Raw genomic sequence first — 15,168 nt, 5'->3', positions numbered from 1 at the left:
TATTAACTTCTCTTCCAGTAGGTGGAGCTGTGCCCACTGGGCCAAGCTTCTCCTCTCAATAGGTGGGAACCATTCACTGTGCAGCAGCTCTTTCTCCTAGACTGGGCGGGTCTCCAATCCTGAGTGTCTAGGGCCTTGTCTTGTGTTTCCTCAAGCCAGGCCGTGCTCACCTGTGGCGCTCACCACAATACTGGCTACACGCCAGGTCTGCTGCTCCTGGGAGCCCTGTTTTCATGAACACCTGGGCTCACTCTCCCTGTTTGCCTCCCTCAGACCCTAAGTTTGTAGAGCTTGGGGCTGAGATCCCCCAGCGAATTTGCTTGCCCTCCTGTAGCCACGCCCCCGGTAGCTGGTGCAAGAGACCTCAGTTGTCAGCACTGGTGGGAGCGGTAGCCGGGAGTTCCGCGCCGCGAGTCCCGCGCCACTCCTGATTCCCTCGGTCTGGTTATTGCGTTCACAGGAGAGCTGGGAGTGGCCCTTAAGGTTTCCCCGCTGTGTGGAGAGAGATGACTAGGGGATTACACAGCTGTCGCACTGGTTTCAATGCAGTTATCTCCTCCGCCCGTGACGCCATTTCTCTGCCATGGTGATATCCCATGCAAATGGTGACCGTTCGTTCCCTTTGCCGGATGACCAATGCAACGGGTGGGTCCTGACTGTCTCTCCCAATCCCCGTTTCAGTTCTGTGGCCACTGCCTATGAAGGCTCGGTTGGCTTTTACCTCTGTAAGTTCCTAAGGGCCGGCCAATTATTTCAGCGGGATCGTTAGTGCTGAGTCACACGAAGCAGGCGAACCGGAGCTTAATTGCCTCCGATTCGGGCTCTGTGTGTGTGTTCTGAGGGGCCCAGCCTGTACACCCCAGATCCACGTCAGCTCAGCATTGCCTAGTGATCCTGAGCAAACAGCATTTAGACAGTTTACGGCTCCCTATGCCCGCGCAGTTGAAGATGTCAGAGACTTGATCTCTCTGTGCCTGCCACCATGTTACATCTCCTCAGTAATATTCATGTTGCCCTTACAGCTTCCTGGTATAAGCAAGTTCTTGGGATTATACAAACTGCTGCTTCTGTTTCCAGACCAGATTTCTAGAAATGAAACTCTGGGCCGCGCTGACGAGCGTCCGCGCTTGTCTGCGACCGTAGCAGAGCCGCCCTGGCCTCCGCAGCTCTTCAGCCCGGTGCCAGGCCCCAGGGGCCCAAGCGGCTGCCGCCGCGGCTCTCCGTCCCCCTCCTCCGGAGCACGGGTCCCCTGGCAGGGGGGTGCAGAACGACCCCAGAGCAGGCTCTGCCCGAAGGTGCAGCAGCGAACAGGCCACAGAGACGCTCGAGGCTGCAGTCCAGCCTTCGGAGGACAGGGCTCGGCACGCAGCCCAGCTCCAACCTCTAGGTGCGGCTGCCGGACAGTGTATACAGAGCCATCAAGACAGCAAGCAGAAAGCAAATGGCGGCTCCCGCGGAGTGGATTTTCGGCACAGAAACCACAGCCCCGCCAGCAATCCCAATCCACAAACTCTCCCTGTATAAAAAATATTCAAAAAAAAAAGAGAAAAAAAAGAAAAAAAAAAAAAAAAAAGGCGGGGCGCACTGAGCTTTCTTTGCCTCGGGTACTTACAATCCACTGCTGATTACACATTCAGCTTCTCCGCCCGGATCGAAGCGAAAGAGGAAGCAGATGGGAGCAAAGCGCCCGCGGCTCTGAGCAGCCAAGCGTCTCTTTTTCGATTTCTTTGTTCTTCCCGCTCCTTGGCAAAGTGGTCCACTACAGATTAACGGTGAAAGGAGCTTTAACAGACTGTGCGAAATCTCTATTAAAGCCGCTGCTTTGAGCACCACGCTCAGCACTTCAGCAACCCCCGTACGCAGCGGCCATCTTGTTTTGTGTTTGTTGATTGACCTTTATTTATTTACTCATATGTGGTGCTGAGAATCGAACACAGTGCCTCACACATGCTAGGCAAGCACTCTACCACTGAGCCACAACCTCAACCCAAATCAGTCATTTTTATTTTTTTGGCAGGGTTGGGTACCAGGGATTGAACCTAGGGGCACTCGACCACTGAGCCACATCCCCAGCCCTATTTTGTATTTTATTTAGCGATATGGTCTCACTAAGTTGCATAGCACTTCACAGTTGCCAGAAGTGTTTCAGATTTTGGATTTACAGACCTTGGAACATTTACAAATATAATTAATGTCATAAGGATGGAACACAAGTCAATTTTTTTTTTATGTTTCACATATACTTAATACACACAGCCTGAAAGGAATTCTACACACATGTGTTTAACTGTGACCCCTTGTGGCATCATGTCAGTGCTTAGAAACTCTGGGATGTGGGAATATTTCAGATTTCAGAATTTAAGATTAGGGTACTCAACCAGATCACTACTATAATTGCTGACTTGTTTGTCAACTACCCATGTCATCCTTAGAAAAAAGGATAACAGAAAAATACCATGTCCCTGAAATATCCCTTTCCAGTTCCCAGAACAATGACAGTGGGCTTGGGCTGAAATATGCAGACATGAATTATCTTGAAGAACACTGACTTTTTATCATTCATCCTGGGAATTAGGGCGGGTTAGTGTTATCTGTAGAAAGCTGCTTTCCTGCATGCACACCAGTTCCTTGGAATCCTGGTCATAAGATGGGACAAAGCATGCTCCTAAAGAAGAAGCTGGTTTGCATCAAATTGCTTCTTTGAGATGTAATAAGTAGTTCATAATCCTTAAGCATCCAGGAATCCACATACACCCCCATGTAATGAGCTGAGCTCACCATGAATGCCAAATTATAATTCCTACTTCTCTTAGCTTTTGTTCAGATGGTGCTGTGGTGTGGAATGTGATAGAGAATAGAGGCCTCCAACAGAGTGCATCTCTACTCTGCATGGCATAGAAACTCAGCTGCTACCAGTGGTACCACCATGCTGAGTCCTATGTCCCCAAGAAAAGTCTGGGGACTTGCATGAGGCAAGAAGAAGCTATTGCAAGGTTATAAACAAAATACTGATTAGGTCAGTGTTTGAAATATTTTAACTGTATTACCATTATTATTGTTATCACTACTGTCACCTCTACAATAATGTGTTCTCATACACATTTACATGTGCCTCTAGAATTGGGGAAAGAAAGTGCAATTACAGCTGTTATGCATGAACGTAGGCATAAACTGGAGTAAGCATGTGGAAATGTATTAGAAGGTTAGAGCAGTATCTGTCATGTGTGTAATGAAGGGACAAAAACTGACAAGTGATTGAAAAAATTAAAAAGTATTTGTTCCATACCTATTACATGCAAAGGGTTGTGCCAGGTGCTGTTGCACCTACTTACCCAAAGATATCAAGAGAAATTTTGTTGGTTTCTTGGTTCAAAACTCTGGGGAAATTTTTTTAGGAACATCAGCACTAAGTTAGGTCCTCAAATTACCTGCTTCGTTTTTTAAGACAGTTAGCAGACTCATACATAATTAAAATGTAAAGAATCACTTTCTATTTTTATATAGAATATACATTTTCAGGGACCAAAGAATTAATATTTATTCTCTATGGCATTGATTTTTAAGTGTTGCAGCATTTGGATAATCCAATGATTAATCACAAGGTTGTTTGGAGAGCACATATCCAAAAAGAAACAGAATTGTTAATTTTAAAGTGTATTGACACTTTTTGAACCATGTCTGTTCCCAAATTGTCTACAGACCAAATCTACTCAAGCTTGTAATACACAGGATCTCTTCCTTGAACATAGATCTCAGCTTCTTATATTCAAACATCTTTTGTTAAAAACAACCACAAATACAATTACATCATGCAAGTTCAGTTGCAGAACAATTAAATTATAATTTTCATTTATATTGTCATTTTGTCTCCTTGAGGACATAAATCTGTTCAACTTTATTGGACTTACACATTGTCAGACTCTTTAATAGGAACACATTTGAAAATTAACTCTTAAATGGATAATTACCACTGATTCAGTTACTTATTCTTTTTAATATATATGTTTTAGTTGTGGATGAAACTTTATTTTATTTATTTATTTTTATGTGGTGCTAAGAATGGAACCCAATGCCTCACACATGCTAGGTAAGTGCTCTACCCCTGAGCCCCAGCACCAGCCCCTCAGTTAATTCTTTTAAAAAAAAATACCTTTATTTTGTTTATTTATTTTTAGGTGGTGCTAAGGATTGAACCCAGTGCCTCACATGTGTGAGGCAAGCACTTTACCGCTGAGCCACAACCCCAGGCCCCCTCAGTTAATTCTTTTAATAAGCATTTGCTGAGTGTTATAGTTTGGATCTTAATTGGTTCCCTAAAGGCTCATGTGCAAAAGGCTTGGTTCAGCCTGTGACATTATAGAAAAGTGGTAGAATCTTTAGGAGTAGGGGTCTAGTGGAGGAAGTTAGGTCATTGGGGGCATGCCCTTGAAAAAAACTATTGAGACCCTAGCCCCTTCCTCTCTCTTTGCTTCCTGATTTCCATGAGTTGAGCAACTTAGTCCATTCACATGTTCCCTGCTATGATGTAATCAGGCACAGGCCCAAAAGCTATAGAGCCAGCTGACTAAAACCAAGAAACCATGAATCAAAACAAATCTTTCCTCTTTTAAGTTTATTTTTCTCAGGTATTTAGTCACATTAACAGACTAACTGACTAATATGCTTAGTATATGTGTAGGATATTATTCTAGGTACCAAATTTCAAGCAAAGTTGTTGTAGGAGAGGCACACAGGTTGCAGGTAAATAAAAGTCAGTGTTGTCAGGGCTGTGGTAGAAAGAAGTACCTCAGAAGTGCAGATAATCAGACATGAGAGGTCATAAAACTTTCTTCATTTTGAGGAAGCAGTATACAATAAGTAGCTGAAAATTATGCTGTGATCATCCCTAGTAGCAAATTTTTAAAAAATAAGTTTTGTTCAATGGAAATATTTTTCTAATTTTGATCCCCATAGATAGTTGCCAGGGAACATATCAAGAACAGCAAAACCACTGTTCACTCCCAGTTTTACAATTTAATAAAGGTGATAAATATACACATAAAATGATACATTGGCACATAAAACTTGAGATACAGACTTAGATCTATTACTTATTAGTTGTTTGATTTTGGACAAATTAGTATACAAAGTCCTCAAGACCAACACCTGTAGAATCCATAATAATAGCATATTTCACAGGTTTGCTATATAAAGATATAATGAAATAATGTTAGTAAAGCATTAGCTCTAGCCAAAGGGCTCAAAAAAAAACTGTTAGCTCTTACAAAAACATTATTACCATGATTAATCTCTTAGTAAGTGCACAAATATTCAAAAGAACAAGCTATCATTTCTTCCTGTAGGTGATGGGGAGTCACCAAAATATTTTGTTCAATAACATAAAGTGACCAAAGCAGTGCTTTATGAGAAAAATTGGGAAGGGAGAGATAATTTAGATGAACCAGTTGGAATATGATTTCTATAATCTGGCTGCACAGCAATAATGACATACCTTGGCAGCCCAACAAAAAGACAGGAAAAACTTTGAAGGATAAATAAACAAGTGATATTCTGAATCTAAGTATTGGTTACGGTCCTAATCTAAAAAAAAAAAAAGTTCCCAGACCACATTTTCTTGATGAGTACTTAAATCTGAATTCAAGTTATGAAATTCCAGAGATTCATACATTCTCCCAGGTATTTTAACAACTAAAAATGGTACTTTGCTTTTGAACATTAAATAGTTGATGCTCATAATAACACAGATAGGCATTTCTATATCAAAGTTCATGGCTGAATTATTCATAATAGCCAAAAGATGGACACAACCCAAATGCTCACCAATAAATGAAAAGTTAAAGTATATATATATATATATATATATATATATATATATATATATATATATATGGCTGGGGTTGTGGCTCAGTGGTGGAGCACTTGCCTAGCATGTGTGAGGCCCTGGGTTCTATCCTCAGCACCACATATAAATAAATAAATAAATAAATAAATAAATAAATAAATGTATAGTGTCCATCTACAACTAAAAAATATATTTAAAAAAACTATATAGATACATAGACGCACACACACATACATACAATGGAATATTATTCAGCCTTAAAAGGGAATGGAATTGTGACATATACTACAACCTGGATGAACTTGGGAAGAAGCATCAAGCTAAGTCAGATAAGCCAGACATAAAAAGGCAAATTCTGCATGATTACATGTATATGAAGTTCCCAGAGTAGTGAAATTCATAGAGTCTGGTATTGGCTACCAGGAGTAGAATACATGGAAATATAAGGAGTTATTATTTAATGAGTACAAAGTTTCAGCTTGGGATGATTTTAAAAAAGATGGATGGTGGTAATGGTTGTACAACAATATGAATGTACTTCATGCTACTAAACTGTACACTTAAGACTGGTTAAAATTGTAAATTCTATGTTATGTATATTTTACCACCACCACAGGAACAAAAGTGTGGGGCTGGAATGTGAATACAGAAGACCATGGTAGAGTGCTTGCCTACCATGTGCAAGCCCCTGGGTCCAATCCCTGATAACACACACACACACACACACACACACACACACAGTGGCTCTGATACTCTGAGAAACATGTTAATCTAAACAATAGAAAGGTTAAGTCTTGCCAATCTGTTTAGCCTAGTAGCTCAGCCAAATGAGATGCCCTGGGTCACACACCATCAGTTGGTTTTTCCAACGGCAGAAATGAAGAGAAAAAGTACATATAATCATAGACATCAAAATAATAATGGGACTGGGGTTGTAGCTCAGTGATGCTCTCCTTACATGTAGAAGGCACTGGGTTCTATCCTCAGCACCATGTAAAAATAAAATAAAGATATTATGCCTATCTACAACTAAAGTAAATATTTTTTAAAAAATCATAATGGTAGTACAATGACTCACAGATCTCTGCTTTGCATCTGCCCTGGGTGACAATAAAGGAAAAAGAGAAAGAAAGTCACTTTTCCAGTCAAAGCAACCCCTCACCTTGGCTTTCCACTGAATTACAAAGAAAATGAAAAGCATTGCCAGTCTTTGACCTAAGTCCAAAACCACAACAGGTGCTCCACAGACACAGTTACTGATATATGAGGGACTTGAATCATATAATATGCTTCTATCAATTAAAATTTCCTCAAGTGGATGCTATATTTCAGCACTATGCTAGTTGGAATGTGAATACAGAAGACCTATAAAACATGGTCCCTGTGTTTTAAAATCATGTAATCTACTTGAGGGGACAGACTCTTATAATGATATAATAATGACAATATAAGACAAGATATAATTAGGTACTAAATTGTATAGTGCAGATTATAAGTACTCTAGGAGGTCATAAAAATGTCTAACATCCTGTAGAAATGAATAATGGGTCAGGAAATCTTCACTTACCAAGCACTTGTAGGAGCAAGCAGAGATGCTATAAAGCAGACTGACGTCTTTTAAAAATAGCCATTATGATTTTATGTGTAATACACCTCTACCAAATAGTCTGTTTCTTTTCTTCTGGATTTGCTTTTTTTCTCAGCCCTTTACAAATAATTAGAAAGTGCCTCAAAGGGAAATAAATAAACATTCCAACACCATTGGAAAGAACATATAAATTACTATAAAACAGAGGTACTCGGTGAAAATTAGGGAGTCAGCCTTCATAAAAATAAACCTTTCCCTCAAAGATTGATTTGTTCATACAAAAACAAGAAAAAATAGCTATACTGACCCTCTCCTTCCCACATGAAGGCTAATAAGATCCAATGAAAATTTTATTCATTTAGCATCAGAATTCAGACTATCTGCTTTAAAATGGGAACTCCACCTCACTCTGCAAGGCACAGATCAAAATAGACATAGATTTTTATTTCTATGAACATTCAAACTTGGAGTGCACATGTCATGTTTTCTGGCCAACCTCAAACATTAAATGATGTACAGTTCTGTAGCTTAGCAGTGAACTGAAGAAGTAAAGCATTAAATTCTATTTCCTAGACTGCCACTCACTATAATCCCTCTCCTTGTTTTCTTCATTCTTTTATCCTAACTAATTATCAAACATATCCAGCTCTATCAAAATTCAGTAAATAGAGAGCAACTTGGTATTTTTCTGCATAATACTAGCAAGACCGGAGGTGTTTTGGGTAATCGATAGTGGCAAAACTACCCCAATACCTCATGGTTTTAAATGACCCTTTTGTTTCACTCATGATTTTGTACATCAGGAGTTCAAGGAAAGCTTGGCTTGATGGTTTGCCTCTGTTGCACTTTGTACCACTTTTTAACTAAGACCAGAGAATTAATGTTCACAATACCTGCTTATACTCTATGGTACTTTGTAATCATCCTCCACGCAGTGCCAGGACCAGGTAGAGGCAAGATAAATGCCTTGGGTGCAAAACTTAAGGACCTATTCACCTGACAGTGTCTCTCAAAATTTGTACCTTGGGTACTTCTTTTGCCTCACTCTAGTCTTGGCCTTGCCTTCAGGGTCTCTCCACCTTGCTCTATAGCTCAGATCTTACAGTATGGTGGTCTCAAGACAAGAAAGGGGCAGAGAAGGTTTATGTGCCTTAGTCCATTTTCTGCTGCTATAACAAAATGATATAGACTAAGTAATTTATAAAGAGAAAAAGGTTATTTCTAAGGGTTCCAGGGTTTGAGAAGTCCTAGGGCATTTAGTGAAAGCCTTCAGGCTGCATCATGGACAATCCACTCTTAGGATAACTGATCCACTCCATGATGACTACGTTAATTCACTCACTGAAGTCCCTCCCTTCATGACCCAGTCACCTCTCACTAGGCCTCATTTCCCAACATTGCTTCTTGGGAATCAAGTTCCCATCACACAAATTAGGTGGACATACTCAAACCATGATAGCATAGAACTGGCAAGGTATCACTTTCACCATATTCTGTTGGTCAAAACATTACTGGATCTGACCAGATTCACAGATAAAGAAATAGACACTACCTACCGATGATAGTATGAAAGATTTCACTGTAGAAGAGCAAGTGGTAAGAGACACATTGCTGTAACCATCTTTGGAAAATACATTCTTCCATATCTTCCCTTATAAACTTGCCTTCACTTTATTCCTGGGCCACTGTAATATTCTCCTCATTAATATGCTAGCAGGCAAACCTCATTCTCAGTTTGCCCTTCAACAGTGTGGAACGTTGGGTTCTCTCTCCTCCAGCAAGGAGGTCCATGGAACAGGGTAGAGGAGAATGTGGCTGCAGAGTCACTAATCAAGACTTGCAAAGACCAAGCAGAAAGCAGGTCTGATTTTATTGTGCAGTTACCATGTATATCTACTCAGGCAGTAGCTAAGGAGATTACAGGCAGCCACCAATACAATTTCTGGCTAACTGTCCTTGCAGCGACCAGTAGAGGAGTGAGCCGTGGAGCAAGTACAGGGACTGCAACATGCAGCCTCACTCCCAGGGCTGTGTCTATGGGGTAAGCAGTTTGCTGCTCACATGCCTAGCATAGGGAAGTGGTTTGCCACTCAGACACCCTTAACGTATGCCATGTATGCAGTACTCCATGCATTTGTCCCCACGTGGAACCACTAAACCCTTTTGTAATAACTATCTAGTACCCATGCTTAAAGTTTCCACAGTCCCCCTTTCTTATAAATAAAGCCCACACTCATGATTTGATGCAATTCCACCTGTTATGGGATCAAGTGTGTCTCCTAAAAAGGTAAGTTCTCATCCTGGCCCCTTGCTACCATTTAAATATGTCCTCTCCAAAATTCAAGTGCCACTAATATGAAAGTATCAAGAGGTAGATCCTCTAAGAGGCAATTAGATGAATCTTCCCTTCCATATGGCATTAGGTGCCCTGATAAAAGGGCTTGAAGAAGTAATTTATCCTTTCTTTTCCCTTCTGCCTCTGTCCTGTGTGGGCACAGCATTTCTCCCCTCTGCAAGATGTCACCTCGGAAGTAGATAATCAGACCCTCATCAGACACCAAACCTGCTGTTGCTTTAATCTCAGATTTCCTAGCCTCCAGAGTGATGAGAAATAAATTTTTTGTTTCTTAAAAATTATCCAGCATGTGGCCTTTTATTTATCAGCATAAATAGCCTGATGTCCATGGAAATATGGTCTTGGAAATATGGTCTTTGTAGGTGTAATCAAGTTAATGTGAGGTCATACTGGAGTAGGTCAGGACCTAATCCAATGAGTGGTGTCTTCATAAATAAAAGGGGAGAGATTTAGACACAGAGATACACAGAAAAGAAAGCCTTTGAAAACAAAGGCAGACATAGTGACACATATGTTCAGCAAAGAACCCCAGAGATTGCCACCAGCCACCAAAGCCAGCAAGAGACAAGGAAGAATTCCTCCCTGCAGCCTTCAGAGGGTGAACCATCCTGGCAACACCTTGATATTGGACTTCCAGCCTCTTGACTACAAGAGAACAAATTTCTATTGTTCTAAGCCACAAAGTTTGAGGTAATTAGTTATGGCAGCCCTGAGAAACTAATATACCACTTATCCAATTCTACCGCCCTTCCCCATGCTTCCAAACATTCACTCTTTATTCAGAAATCTTTTCCCTGTCTTTATCTTCCAATTGATTACTACACCTTTGTTCTTTCATTCTGCTATGAGACACAAAGCAAAGCAGTGTATACACCTATAAATTGTGGCTGTGTTAATCTGGCATTTTATAGTGTTCTACTTTGCAGAGCTTCTTGTCCCAAATGCTGTTTCAGAGTACACCTGGTACAGAGAGTTTCGTGCATTTGTTAAGAAAAAAAATTAAAAAGCAGGTAAACAGATATTAAGGATTTTTTGTAAGTGTTTGGTGTCACAATCTTTGTTAATCAAAAGAGAAAAAATTAAGTGAGATAGTTATTTATAGAAACATCATGGAAAGAAAACTACAGAAGTCACTCTTTGGCTACCCATAACTTAGCTGTCCGTCACTGTAGGAATTATAGTCACTTTAATTAACTGAACCAAAAATGTCTTCTAAATGAAAATTAAATAACCTAAAGCTCTAGCAAGGTTGCCCTCACTATTGTTCCCAGTTTGATTTTTGGAAACAGTATATGATAAACTCCTCAAGGAGTCAGAGAATTCATCTATCCTTTTCCAAAACAATATCTTATATGGCAATCTGTGCAAAATAAATATAAATTTTTAAATAACAGTAGGGATGAGACATCTTGTAATACATATTAGTCAGATGGTTATGAATATAATCATGCCTGTATCTAGGATGCAGGAAGCAATCACCCATGACCTGGCAGGCGTTCAGGGCAGTGAGCAAGAGGGTGAAGAAGCCTGAGAAACAGTAAAGGAACACAGCAATATTTAACTTTGAAAACAGAAGTTTCAGAATAAACTCAATTAATTTCCCATATAAGGAAACCTTTTCTAGTAAAGAATCACATTACTTCTTTGTGCCCCAAAGAAAATTCTAAATCAAAAAGTAAAAATTTGAGCTGAGGTTGTGGCTCAGTGGTAGAGAACCTGCCTAGCATGTATGAGTCACTGGGTTCAATTCTCAGCACCATGTAAAAACAAATAAATAAAATAAAGGTATTGTGCTTATCTACAACTAAAAAATATTTTTTAAAAAAAAAGTAAAAATTTTTGGAAGACAAGTTTTGAATAATCATGAGAGATTTCTAAAAATAAAGTTAAGAATCCTGGGTGTCCCCTGGAAATAAATGTTGATACAAAGACTTGTAACTTTGCAGCAAGTATATTTTATCTACCTTTGGAGTCCTAGTCCAGGGTACAGTTCTATGATATAAATGAATAATATATTTTATAAATATAGAGAAATTCAAGTACCTGATGGTGGTTTAGATTAAATGGTTCCTTCCGAACCTAGGAAGTGCATACTATTATATCAGGCATTACAAATTACCCAGGATTTTAGGATACTGAAAGAAGCTTGATTATGAATCACTAATTTTACATTTCAATGTGTCATAGAGTCATAATTTTGGTTATGCGGGATTTGTAGTCCTTGTGAAAGTACAACAGAAAACTGTACATCTTGTTAGGGACATTATAGGTGGTACTATGCAGTAATTAAGTATAAAATGTAAAGCAACAATTTTCAAAGGTATATATTTATACGAACAGTATTAATCCCTCTAAAGTTTTCCTTATTTAAGGCAAAAGTGAGCTTAAATTTATCAAACCTTGTCACAGGCCTTGTGCTCAGAACTTTCATAATCATTCAGAAGTATTTTCTGAATGCTGTGTTGCCAGGCCTATCTAATGTGTAAGCAATTTCATAAGGTAGGTAATAACAACTCCACCTGAAGGCTGCTATGGCTTGGATGTTGGGTGTCCCCAAAAGACCATTCATGAAGGCCTGGTCCTCAGAGTGGTCATATTTGGAAGTGCCCTGGGCCTTTAAGATGTGGAGTCAAACGAGAAGCCATTAGGTCACTAGGGGTGTGCCTCAAAGAGGATTGTGGGACCCCAGTCTCTCTTGCTCTCTCTGCTCCAGTTCAAGATGTGACCATTTATTCCCACATGCACTCTCCCCATGATATGCCACTCCCCTAACCAGAAGGCAAACTAATGGGATCACACAATCTCAGCCTTTGAACCTCAAAAACTGTAAACCAAAGAAAAATTTTCTCTTTTTAAGTTAGCTGCCTCAGATATTTTATTGCAGTTACACAAAGCTAATTTTAAAAAGGAATTATGTAATTTATCCATCACTAAACCATATCAAGCCTTTGTGCAAATTTTAAAAACAAGATATCCCTTTTCAAGACATTTTGCTTCTCTTTGCCATATAAAATATGTCTTGATATACTGATATTATTAAAATGAAAAATTTTACTGCCCATAAAATTGTCTCAACAAACATTCAAATTTGTAATGCCTAATATAATAGTATGCACTTTAGATGTGGATTTCTTTTTGCAGTGCAGTTTACTCAACAGTAGATGACATCCTGCAATAACTGTGAAGCCAGACATTTTGTTCTAGTACCATTACTTCTACTCTAAATGAAAATGACCAGGAATTTCACATGAATTGCATAAACTTATGGCAATATATGAATACTATCTCCTTTCAGCACTGTTTTCTACTCAACACACAAGTAAAAAGTGTTTATGTGGACATAAACCCACTGAATACATAGAAAGCAACTAATGCTGGATGCTATGAAGGATTTCTTAGAGAACTCATTGTCACTGTCTCCCCAGCACAAGCCTTATTTTACCTACCAAGCAAATTGGAAAATATTCTCAAGACTAGTATAAAGTAGTTGTTCAACCCAACACTCAATCTAACCCGAACATTCAATTATTACAAAATATGACTTGAATCATATTTCATTATATTAAGGTATTTCAGATCAATATTCAGTCTAATTCTGGGTGAAAGATACAACAGAGTTTTATAAAGGTTTTGCCTTATTCTAGAAGATATCCTACAGTGTGAAATGGCGTTAGCACCTAACAAAGACATCTCTGAAAGAGCAACGCCTGTGCATGTGTTGCTCTGTTTATCCAGTCCATCCTTTTTGGATCTAAGTCTGTTGCAGGTTTTGTACTAGATGCTGAGGACACAGTGAAGACCAAATCCAGACCCTGCTCTGCTCTCATTCCAGAAAAATTAATGTTAAAAAAAAAAGTTCTACACTAGAGATTTACGTAAATTGGGAAAGGCTCATTTGATGGAGACAGGATCTGTTCTGCACACTGTATTTCTTGGAATTAAGGCAAATAGAACTCACAATGATATAAATAAGCTTTGAAATTAACTGAAAAACCAATTGCTACCATCATACCTGACTCACAGTAAATATGTAACAGATGTGCAATGAAAAAAATAAATGAACTTTCCAGCTTACAAATTAGACTTGGACTATATGCAAACAGCCACATCAATTATAAAAGAAGTTTAATGAATACAAAATGTTTTAAAATACCCAGAAGCCTAAGGCAATTTGAATTGAAGGAAGATGCCATTTAAATATAAATCTCCCATGAATCAGATTAAGATAAGCAAATTATTTGTTATATATATTAGAGCTATTTCATGATATTTTTCAGTGTCTTTGAAGCACATTGGTTTTTCTGTTGTTACTTGGTTTTGTTTTTTCAGTTGCATGAACTATTCTTTTCTACATTTCAACTACCTATCCACCTGGCTTTGCACAGGTGGTAAGTTGTGAGGCAGTCTAATGATGCCATTGTTTTTCAGTCATTCAGACATAGAAGATCTGGGCTTGAACTAGAAATTGGGGTGGAGGGTGGAAAAATGCTCATTCTTTGCTCTATCTGAGCAGGGGAGCTACACATAATGAGTTTCAGTTTTTAAGGTAGATAATTTGAGACAAACGTTAACTTCTTCAACAGTTTTAAACCTCCACCCTGCACTAACCAAGGCTCCTATAAGACATTTTACTAAAATGTTAAACAACTTACTCACCTTTGCTTTTAATTCTGTTTTGGACTTTTTTATTATTCATCTCACATTCTATTATAAACATCTTGGAGATGAGGACACAGTTGGTGCTGATTCTAATCAGCACCTGACCTAGCACCCTACACAATGAAGCCTTGACAGCACGCTTCCTGGTAATCATATTAGACAGTGAGCCACCTCACATCAAAACTCAAATGTTGTCCCTTTTTAAAAATATATTTAGGCATGTTTTATATTCAGAAAATCACAAAATATGAGAATTAAAACAGGCCTTAAAACTATTGTCAACATATTTCTTCAACCCTGTGAGCTTCCACTATACTAACTCCCACCACTACCATTTAACTGAAAATAATTCCAAGCTTTCTATATGAATCCCTGGAATTTTAGAAGGGTATAGAATAGTCTGTGACTATAACGCTATAGTATATCACATAGTACACCTCTAGAGGAGACTCACTTCTTAATGACTCAATGAAATTTTGCAATCATTTATAGTTACAGTTTTGTTAGAGATTGGTGTTGGTAGTTCGTTTGAGATCAGTGTATAATTTAAAACAATTAAATAGGAGCAACTTGGGTTGCAACAATTAAAAAGGCAAAAACAGATTCCAATAAGCTATGAAAAGAGTGGTAAATTCATTCTTCATTATTCTAAAAGAATAACTAAGTTTCCTTTTGAAAAACGGGCCTCATTCATCTGTTCTCTGGAACTTAAGAAAAAACACA

This window comes from Marmota monax, unplaced genomic scaffold, assembly GCF_021218885.2.
Source record: "Marmota monax isolate L192 unplaced genomic scaffold, Marmota_monax_Labrador192_F-V1.1 WCK01_AAM20220418_F8-fsc00053, whole genome shotgun sequence".
NCBI classification, from domain to species: domain Eukaryota; kingdom Metazoa; phylum Chordata; class Mammalia; order Rodentia; family Sciuridae; genus Marmota; species Marmota monax.
The sequence above is the reverse complement of the archived record's forward strand: the minus strand, read 5'-3'. Positions refer to the sequence as shown.